This window comes from Psammomys obesus, unplaced genomic scaffold (genome assembly GCF_907164565.1).
Source record: "Psammomys obesus unplaced genomic scaffold, mPsaObe1.curated_primary_1811, whole genome shotgun sequence".
NCBI lineage: Eukaryota > Metazoa > Chordata > Mammalia > Rodentia > Muridae > Psammomys > Psammomys obesus.
Window position 1 is genome coordinate 1,544,055 of NW_026596256.1, and position 9,628 is coordinate 1,553,682.

Sequence of the window (9,628 nt, forward strand, 5' to 3'; positions counted from 1 at the left end):
GAACATTGGGAAAAGACTAGTCACGAGGACTCAAGCAACCAAAATCGCCTCTGATGGCCTCAAGGGTCGTGTGTTTGAAGTGAGCCTTGCCGATCTCCAGAATGATGAAGTCGCATTTAGAAAATTCAAGCTAATTACCGAGGATGTTCAGGGCAAAAACTGTCTGACCAACTTCCACGGCATGGATCTTACCCGGGACAAGATGTGTTCCATGGTCAAAAAGTGGCAGACCATGACTGAAGCGCATGTTGATGTCAAGACGACTGATGGTTACTTGCTCCGTCTTTTTTGTGTTGGTTTCACTAAAAAACGCAACAACCAAATATGCAAGACATCGTATGCGCAGCACCAGCAGGTCCGCCAGATCCGGAAGAAGGTGATGGAAATCATGACCCCAGAAGTGCAGACAAACGATCTGAAGGAAGTGGTAAGTTAATTCCAGACAGCATTGGGAAAGACATAGAAAAGCTTTGCCAGTCTGTTTATCCTCTTCATGATGTCTTCGTGAGGAAAGTAAAAATGCTGAAGAAGCCCAAGTTTGAATTGGGAGAACTGATGGTGCTCCACGGAGAAGGTGGCAGTTCTGGAAAAGCACAAGACGGGTGCTAAAGTTGAACGAGCTGATGGATACGAACCACCAGTCCAAGAATCTGTTTAAAAGCCAGATTTTTAATAGTGACAAATAAAAAGTCCTATTTGTGATGAAAAAAAAAAGAGAGAGAGAGAGAGAGGGAAGGGGATCTTCCGGTCAGGACCTTAATCCCAGCACAGAGGCAGGTGGATTTCTGTGAGTTCAAGGTCAGGCTGGTATACATAGCAAGCTCCAGACCAGCCAAATCTACACAGTGGGACTCTGTCTCGAAAAAAAAAAAAAATGAAGAAGAAGGAGAGGGAAAGGGAGAGAGAAAGGAGGGGGAGCCTAACACTAAAGACTGAGAAAACGGTCATTACTTCCTAGGCCCATTGACTTGTTTTTGATTGATTAACCATTTGCCTTCCAATGTCTGCACTGAACAGGTGCGTTCTCTCTAAAAGACTGAGGCAGGTACTCAGACAGCCTTCATTGATTACTGATCCCCACACCCACGAGAGCCCTGAGCTTTTCTTGTTCTAGGCAAACGCTCGACCTCTGAACCACAAAACCAGCACTGCACTCAGTGATTTTTTTTTTTAATCAAATAGCTTCCATGAGGGGATTCTTCACCAATATTGGTTTCTATCTGCTCAAGCTAATAAGACAAGAAACGGAGTAAGAAAACTTTATTACTAAGTTAGAAATCACTATAGGAAAAGTATTCTGCTCTTAGCATTGCACCGTGATTGAAACATTAGCTTTTAGTCTGCCCAGTAAGCTCCAACAATGACTAATAATTACCCAAGTAACAGCAAGTAACACAGACAGCTAGTCTTCTAATGGTCAATGCAGTGATGAAGATGTGTGAATAAATTACGAGAGCAGCAAAGAGGAACCTCTGACCTGGTTGAAGGGTTGAATGGGAAGAAGGGAAGAGAGGCAACTGGGAGACTCGGGTGAAGCTTAAAGTTTCCCTTCCTCCAGCTCATCCCTCCTTCCAACTTGTAATAAGTCTGGGCTCAAATATGCCCACACCTGAGGAAGGTTTATAACAAAGACCCCCAAAAACAAAACACACTTCAAAGACCAAGCTGTCACACATCTAAGAATCAGAGTCACCTGCCAGCAAAGTAAATGCTGAAAATAATCAGCTTTCAAACAATGTCTATTTCTTCAAAGCAAGGCAGGGTAAAAGGAGAGGAATGTGGAAAGAGGAGGCCAAGGCGGGGAGCATAAATGAAGAAAGAGGAGCAGGTGAAGAGACTGAACTAGACTGCCCAGATAGAAACTCCAAATGTACATTTATACAGGGGCTCTCTCTCTTCCCGTAATGTATGTGCCCACCCTGATCAGAATTTACAGGGAGAAAATCACCATGAGCCCAAGCACTACGCATGACTTCTATCAGAGCAATGGAGAATGCTCACACTGGTAAGTGCTTCGAATTTTCCTGAGCAATGATGCTAAGAGCAAGAAGTTGCTATTATGTCCCCTGCCTCTTTCCTGGGGTCCTTTCTCGGAGACTCTTGAATGTTGGGAAGGGAGCAGAATGATGCGGGGTCAAGGGAAATGGTTCAGCGAATGTTGGCGCACACATCTACAAACAATACCCATGTCATTGTTTCAAAACTACATTTCTCTCACTCCACAGCAGAAGAATTTTTGATGAGCTTGGAGGGAGTGAGGTGATGCAATTGTCTGGCAGAAGCTGTCTTTCTTCCCCACCCTCTGTGGGGATCTATTAAGGAAGCAGGAAATGGAAAAAGAAGCTCCACGTGTGATGGATGTCACTTAGCATTACTTTTTATGAAGTTCTTGTGGAAAGGCCCTGGGCATAGGCAGACATGAACAAGGTAAGCACATAAATAAACGAGCCCCCTGCAGCCTGGGGTTATTCGCCCCAGCCCTTTTTGTGAACTTGCTGGGACGTGGTAAGGTTGCAAGAAAGATTCTAGACAGGGTATAATATGAACTTGTCATGGTGCCAATATGTGGAACAAACAAAAAAGATTTGTGGCTTTTGTCTGCAAGATCTGATGGATTAGGGTGTTAGATTCTTCAACTGTTAGTAGGGGAAAACGAATACTGTAATCCCCCTGCCTCTGTGGATGTTTCATTGCACTTTTATGGATGCTTTTGTTCTGATGTGGAAAGTCAGTAAGGCTGAGACCCTCCACAGGCCAGTAAAGGAGATACAGGAAGCCACATATGGCCATGCTTGTGACAAACGCGCTGATCCACCCGTCACCCGGGATAGTGTTAGGAACACAACACAAGCTTCCAAACAAGTGATAACAGTGCCTTGTGCATCACAGGGCCTTTTTGTCTAGAAGCTTCTTCAAGCATTTTACAGACTTGTCTAAAGGGTCCCTCACCAGTCATTGGGATGCAGTAGCCTCGAGGGCAGAAGGAAAGCAGCTGCTCTGCCAGAAAACAAATATTCTTTCAGGAAAAATTATGTCGCAGGCTGGTGAGACAGCTCCACAGATAAAGGCGCCTGGCGCCAAGCCGGGAGACCTGAATTCCATCCCCAGGACTCTCTCCCACAGTTGTCTTCTGACATATGTCCACACACATGTAACACAGACACACACGTACATACACAAAAATAAATTAATGTAATGTTTAAGTTGAAGAAAAAGGTAATTTTGCAAGTGTGGCTATAAAGTCCCCCTTTTCTAAGGCATGGGACAGGAGGATTTAAGCCAGCAGACAGAGAGCACAGGACTATTGTTTTAAGAATCAAGAGGGCGTTGATGCTGCCCACAGTGCATCCTAAAGACCCAAAATACCAGGTCGACTGAAGTGTCCCAGCTAGTCAGAAGCGTGTGTGTTATATCAGAGTCAGGGCTGGGTGGCAGAGGCCATGCTCTCTGGGAGACAGTAAGATGCAATGCATTAACTATGGAGGCTGGACATCCATCTTCAGCCCAGCTGCTAGCAGCAGAGTCTCCTTCAAATTGGATGCTCAGCCCATAACTTGGGGCCACCAACAGAAACTAGTTCAGAGGTTGTCCACAGGACCAGCTCTGTGCTGGACTCTACGGGAGAGTTCAAGGCCACTGTGGGCTACACAAGCCTCCAGCTTGAAAAAGCAAACAAAATAAAATAATAATAAATCTCTCATGACTTCCAGGAGCATCCTTCAAGTCAGCATGACTAAAGATTATGAAGAGTCCCAACTTTTTTTTTTTTTTTTTTTAACACAGTCTTTCTCTGTAGATTGGCCTCAAACTCATAATTCTCTCTCAGCCTCCTGGGGACCAAAATTACAGTCATATGCCGCCACACCCAGTTACCAAACCTGCCCAGTCTCCCAGTTTCAATACTTTTGTCCCAGTGTCGCTCACACTACTAAAAAGCAAGGCCCAAAGTCCCCTCCCCTCATGGTCTAACTTCGCCTGGGCGCGTCCACTAAAGTGCTGCATCTGTGCTTTTGCTAAGCTCTGACGTGACCTCACCCCCGCACGACATTAATATGCAGCTTTATTCTCCTCACTCTGTCCTGATGGCAATAATTATTATAGACCCTAGCCAAGACTCATTCCCTTATCAGCCTTTCCAATAACTCTCACCTGCAAAAGGGGCAGTTTTATCCTTCTTTCCGGCAGAGATTCCGAAGCCAAGAACTCCAGTAATTCTCACCTGACAAAGGGTTTATTGCGTTTTTCTGAATATACTGCAAGACATTTATTAGTAGACGACGAGGTATTTATAATGGTAATTAAAACTAAGCTGTCGACAATGTAGCAGACGCAGAGCTGGCGATAATGCCGTTACTTTTTATTGTGTGTTTGCTCTTCCTATAATCTAATATAAAACCCCTCACTACGAAGGGAAGGCATTGATCTTTAAGGCTGCTATTAAACAAAGCTGTTTGTCTCCCCCAAGGAAGACTCAGCACATACCCAAAGTCACTAGTAAAAGATTTCCAGGGCAGCAATGCACAGACCCAGGAATGGCTGTGTGGTGCTGGTAGAGATAAATGTGACTTGTCTCTAAGAAAATAAAAAGGCAGATTTGGTGGTGATGGCGCACACCTTTGGCCCCAGCACTCGGGAGGCCAAGGGAAGTAGGCAGTTCTCTCTGCGTTCGAGGACAGCCTGATCTACAGAGTGGGTTTCAGGACAGCCAGAGCTACACAAAGAAACCCTGGCTCAAAAAAAAAAAAGACAAAGAAGAAGAGAGGAAAGAAAGAAAACAACTACTCAGGACCCCCAGCATGGTGACACACACCTTTAATCCCACTACTTGAGAGGCTGAGGCAGAGGGATCACCATAAGTTCAAACCAGCCCAGGATACAAAGTGAATTCCTGACAATCATTCAGGGCCACAGAATGCGACTTTATATTTACTTTAAAAGAAGGAAAAGGACTAGGGTATAGTAGGGCACACCTATTACACCACTACTTAGAAGGCAGAAGCCAGAAAAACAGTCACGGCCATCCTTGACTACAGAGCTAATTTGAGGCCAGCATAGGCCACATGAGACCCTGTCTCAAAAAAAAAAAAAAAAAAAAAAAAAAGGATGCATACATATTTATCAATAATATACAAATAATGCAAATAAACACCACAAATAAGTAATTAAAATATAAAAGAAGACAATGAGGTTTAGAGCTGGGTGTGATGAAACAGACCTACAGTCCCAGAACTTATGAGACTGAGGGTGCAGAATCTAAAGTTCAAGGCCATTTTTTGCTTCATAATGAACAAGAGAGCAACAGGAGAGGAGGGAGAAGGAGAGAGAAGGGAAGGAAGGAAGGACTGGAGACAATCAAAGCAACTCAGTGTCACTAAAGATTGAGACACAGCCAGGCGCCTGTAATCCCAGCTCTCGGGAGGCAGAGACCGGTGGATGACTGTGAGTTCGAGGCCAGCCTGGTCTACAAATCGAGTCCAGGACAGCCAAGGCTAGACAGAGAAACCCTACCTCGAACAAAACTAAGATAAATTAAAAAAAAAAAAAAAAAAAAACTATTGAGACACACCTGAGTGTTCTAAATTCAAAACACAATGACCAAAAATTCATCAGGGTGTGTGAGGTGCACAGAGGTGCATTCTATTGCACACACGCAGCTGCAAAGCAGGCCTCGAGGTTCCTGGAGCTTGTCTTTGCCACACAAATCGCTATAGCCAGCACGGTTCACCTAGAGACCTCCAGCAAGCAGAGCCTGCAAACCAGGTTCTTTTGATAATACTGGAGATGAGATTTAATTGAGGTTGGTGTTCAGTCTTTCCTGTCTGCTTTTGGAGTAAACAGAACAGGGTTGTTTTGAACCACTTATTGTTTCCTCATCAAAAGCCTGCAGATGAAGACCTTTCTCTCTGAGGTGGTCGTTCTTTGTGCTTCTTTCTCCTTCGGGGTGTAAACGGAAGATTCACACAGAGCTTTCCTGACGGAAAATGTCAGTTAAATGGAGAAAAAGAAACAGGAGTTCCAGGAGCTTCCTTCGTTCTTGAGGGGTCCCTTTTGGCGTGGTGATGAGAGGCCCAGTTTGGAGAGACACCTCTCCATCTCCAGGAACACAGTCAATGCGCCTCTCCCTGCAGCTCCTTCCGTGGCTGGGGAAACCTGGAGGGCACGCCCCCTTTCAGCGCCCTCACACCTGCCTGTGTTGCCAGCGGGGACAGAAGGGCTGCCACCAGCTAGCTCTACTCCTCTTGGCTGTAATGGGTTCTGAGGGGTTTCTTTTTCCCAGAGAAATAATGAAAGCCTCTTTGCAAACTGTCGGGGAAAACGTTCTGTTTGGAAGTAATTGAAAATATGTTTTTGCAGCCGCTTCTGAGCCATTTTCCAAACAGCTTTCTTTCCTTTCTAATTAAGTCAGGATGCTTAGCTCCGTGATTCGCCGGGCAGACAGTGACATCTAGTGTATATAGACGGGGTTGGAAAAGGGCCTCAGACACCCTCAGACACTGCTGAAACGAAACCCCATTCCAATGCAGTCGTCAGGGGGAACGCAAATTTGGTATCAGGTAGGTTCATAAGCACTAGAAATTATTTAAGGAGTGTCTTCTCTTCAGACTCTTAGAAAAATCTGGGTGTTTTAAAGTGTTTCAGTCCAGCATTCCTTTCACCCCAGAACTCAGGGGATAGGGATAGGAGGATCAGGAGTTCAAAGCCAACCTCAGCTACACAGGCGACTTCAAAGCTGCCGTGGGCTACATGGGACCCTGCTTCAAAACACAAACAAAAAGAGCCACGTTATTCAGGGAGGCAGAGGCAGGGGAACCTCCGTGTGTTCGAGGCTAGCCTGGTCTACAAAGCAAGTGCAGGACAGCCAAGAAAGGGGGAGGGAGGAAGTGCCACATTTTATCTAAAGAATTAAATGATCCAAAAAGTAGTTTGTCTTGGTCATAAAACTTGAAAGATGAAATATGGCTTTTCCCTGTGCTCAGAAAGGAATTTCCAATTAAAAGTGAAAATGAAAGGGCTTGTGAATGATTGGCTGCCCCTGAAAATCACAGGCATTTCTGAGCTTTGCGAGTACACAGAGAAAACCTAAAGTAGCAGGCTGGAGGTTAGCTCGGTTGGTGGAGTGTTTGCCTAGCATGCATAAAGCCTTGCATTAGAACTCCAGTACCGCATGAACCAACCGTGATAATACAGGCCTGTAGCTGCAACACTCAGGGAATAGAAACAGGAGAGTCAGAAGTTCAAGGTCATGCTTGGCAACATAGAGAGTTCAAGGTCAGCTTTGACTACATGAGAACCACATCTTTAAAAAAAACAGAAGAAAAAAAAATCAATCTGGAACTGACTGGTAATTTCTTCCCTGGCGGTGCTCTCCTAGCACCAGAGGTTCTGGGCCTGCTGTGGAGGAAGAAAAGACATCAATGGTCTTCAACATCAGTGGACGCTGCACGCTACAAGAATGGCTGCTAGGCAGGTGTGCCCACTGGTACAGCAGTAGAGTGAGCGTTACGGAGACAACCAACCGCTGGCTGACTGGATCTGAAGCCTGTTCTACAAGAGGCAACCCATGCCGAGTTCTGTAATGTTGTCCAGGGGCCATGGCTGGGAAGGTCATCAGCCCTGGCGGAGGGCCTACTGATGTTTTGCTAACTGTCAAACTGATTCCTAAGTAGTTACGGCCATAGCTTTGGGCAGTGCTGGTCAGAGAAGCTTAGTTTTACAGCAGGTACGACACAGACATAACTAATCAATGCGCTGCGGTCCAATAACGATTCGGCCCTGAACGAACATCGGCATCCTCCTACCCATGGCTCAGGGAATGTGGTGCACGAGGGAGTGGGAAGAATTCGAGAGCCAGGGCTGGAGAGCGGTGCTGGGAAAGGCTGTCCTCAGACAGGCCTGCCCATTACACTCACTAACTCACAGGAGTTGTGCTCACCTGGGCAACACTTTGCATCATGTCATCAAGTACGGCGGAAGCACAGGAGGCCTCGCCCCTACCGGAAGAACTACTGTACTTTCTGGCCCCTGGGAGAGGGAGAGTCGTTTTTCTCCGGGGGTGCAATAATCCAGGAACTAAGCCCGCAGCGCACACATGCAAGCAATCAAACTAAGTTTAATTCTTGGCAGAAATACATTTTAAAGCTCCATTTTCGTTCCTCTGCTGCCCGCGGACCAAGATGTCGAACTCTCAGCAGCTCCTCCAGCATCGTGTCTGCCTAGATGTTGCCATGATTCCCACCATGATGATAATGGACTAAACCTCTGAAACTGTAAACCAGCCCCAATTAAATGTTTTCCTTTATTAAAAAAAAAAAAAAAGCTCCATTTTCTTATGTGTTATGTGACTGTGTGGGTGAATGCCATGTAGACAAGGATGCCTAAGAAGGTCAGATTTGTTGGAGCTGGAGTTACAGGTAGTATGAGGCGTGTGACCTGGAAGCAAACCCTGGTAAAGAATATCAAGTGCTTTTAACCATCTCTGGCCATCTCTCCCTCTCTCTAAAATTAAATTAGGAAGGGAGGAAGGGAGGAAGGGAGGAAGGGAAGGAAGGAAGGAAGAAAGGAAGGAAGGAAGGAAGGAAGGAAGGAAGGAGAGGACACTGTCACTGCCAATTTAGCAAGCACAAATGATCTACATGGAACATGTGTACTATGGAGAATCATGGCAATCCCTTGCCTCCAAATATAAACACGGGAAGCATTCAGAGGAGGTGCTCTTACAAAAGAAGAAGAAGATTAGGCATTTTTTTGGTCACGATGGGTAAATTACACACAAAATCCTGGCAGAGTGGCACATCTCAAAACCCAGCACTCGAAAGTTAAGGCACTGTTACAGGTTTGGTTTTTGTTTGTTTTTGTCAGTTTGACACCATCTAGGGTCATTTAGGGAGACAGAATTTCAACTGAGAAAATATCTCTATCAGACAAGTCTGTGTGGCATTTTCTTGGATGATGATTGATGGAGGGCCCAGCCTACTGTGAGCAATGCCACCTATGGGCAGATGTCCCTGGGTGGTATAAGAAAACAGACCAAGGACTGGAGAGATGGCTCAGAGGTTAAGAGCACTGGCTACTCTTCCAGAGGTCCTGAGTTCAATTCCCAGCAACCACATGGTGGCTCCCAAACATCTATAATGAGATCTGGTGCCCTCATCTGGCATGCAGGCAAAACCTTGTATACATAAGAAATAAATAAATAAATCTGAAAGAAAGAAAAGAGGCCCAACAAGCCATGAGGAGCAAGCCAGTAAGCAAGATTCCTTCATAGCCTCTGCTTCAGTTCCTTCCTCCAAGTACCTGCCTTGCGTTTTTGCCCTGACTTCCCCCCAATGGTATACTGTGATTTTGGTGCACAAGCCAAATGAATCTTTTCCTCCCCATGTTGCTTTTGGTCAGAATGTTTTATCACAATAGAAAGCAAACTAGGACAGGCAGGAATCCCAGGCATAATGAGACCTTGTCTTAGAAATGAGAACAAGCCAGGCATCATGGGGGCTGAAGCCTAGCACTTAACAGGCTGAGGCAGGATGATTTTCAGGTGAGTTTCAGGTTTGCCTGGGCTACAATGGCAGCTCTTCTTCTTCTTCTTCTTCTTCTTCTTCTTCTTCTTCTTCTTCTTCTTCTTCTTCTT

The 9,628-nt window shown here is 45.6% G+C and overlaps 1 pseudogene; it reads left to right on the plus strand.

Moving 5' to 3' along the window:
• Positions 1–4: 4 nt before the first annotated feature.
• Positions 5–689, plus strand: LOC129668669 (40S ribosomal protein S3a-like; annotated as a pseudogene).
• The last annotated feature ends 8,939 nt before the right edge of the window (positions 690–9,628 follow it).